The following is a 1,556-nucleotide window of genomic DNA, read 5'->3' on the forward strand; positions in this document are numbered from 1 at the left end:
CACCTCTGTGTTCTGTAGCTTCTAAACTTACTACAAGTTTAGTTAAAATTAGTTAAATTCTGTGTAAATTATATCTGTACTTCAGAAGAGGGGAGAGATGCATCAGAATCCATCCCTGTGTGTGTATTTATGGAATCATTCAAAAAATGCATCTTGAGGTGTACAAAGGAGTAATAAATTCTCTTGAGGTGTACGAAGGAGTAGTAAATTCTCTTGAGGTGCATGAAGGAGTAATAAATTCCAGCACAGGTGCAAGTTCAGTGATAACTAGAGCATCCACCATGTTCTACAAAAGAAATTATATTCCGAACAGCTAAACAAGGGTATTTATAGCAGCATCTGTTTCAGCTCTATCTGTCAGCTAAGAACAGTCTGACACAGCTTAAGGGGGGGGAGGGATTTATCAATGAAGTGTTTACATAATGCAGGCAGGCATTGTATGCTCAAGGTGATAGCAACTATAACAGGATAACAAATATCTAAAGACACTTTTATTCTCAGAGGCCTTTGCTCCAGGAGTCACTCTACAAAATTGCTTCCACGTTCCTCTGTGCATGCCTGTAAACACTTTTATAGCATGTGACACTTTATAGTACCATCTCTTGGTTCTGATTAAAGCTTTTAATGGAGATGTGATTTTTTATTTTTTTTCTCTTCCCCCCAATTTCTTTCCAAGCTGTCACTGACTAAAATTCAGAACTGCTTCAGGCAAACCCATTGGGTTTGTGCACACATTGAAACTCTCTTGTTTTAAGTGAAATATTTAATTTGACTGCAAAGGAAACTTTTTTTGGTGAGTACTCAGAACTTTCACCACAGTGAAAAATCACTTATTGTACAGCTCCAGGTACTTGCTGACAGATTTGACTGGCAAAAAGTAGAAGTTTGAATGAGATTATTGGAAACTAAACACTGAATACCTGTGTGCTTCCAATTATTCCACCCAGGAGCTCTGCCTGCAGCACGGGAGCAGTTGTTGCCCTCTTCTTCCTCTACTGGTAATTGAAGCTCCTTCTCTGGGAGAAGGCAGGGCTGTGCTGGGAATCAATGGAGCAAATGGCAGTGCACTGTATTCCCATCAGCCAGAAACAAAGATTCAGTGTGAACCTTTTTGCCCCAAACCATTGGCTTTGAAGCTGACTAAGGTTTTAAGCATTTCCATGGGAGAAAAGGCTTCCTGGGGGTGGTGGTAGGACGGTTATTGTTCTAGTTGTGCTGCTAAAACCTGCCTTTTGGGAGCTGCTTTTAGTGCTTTGAGGAAAGTAAGAAGAAAATAAGTTGCAAAGACAACTAGGTGAGCCTGGTTAATGTTGTGAGACTGAAAAGGATGGCCTGTGGAATTTGTAAGTCGATCTGTACAGCTTGTTCAATGATCCGGTTACAGTTTTATCTAGCTGGGATGCTGTGGAAGTTTTGCTTCTCTGTGTAACATGACCTTTAAAAATTGAGATGTGTCTCATTTTCATTTTTTATGTGCTTCTGCATCAGCTATTCAAAGAAAGGATAAGAGGTTAAGAGATACATTCTGCAGAATGTGGAAAATGAAGAAAGGTACC

Source organism: Antrostomus carolinensis, unplaced genomic scaffold, assembly GCF_000700745.2.
Source record: "Antrostomus carolinensis isolate BGI_N321 unplaced genomic scaffold, ASM70074v2 scaffold10637, whole genome shotgun sequence".
NCBI classification, from domain to species: domain Eukaryota; kingdom Metazoa; phylum Chordata; class Aves; order Caprimulgiformes; family Caprimulgidae; genus Antrostomus; species Antrostomus carolinensis.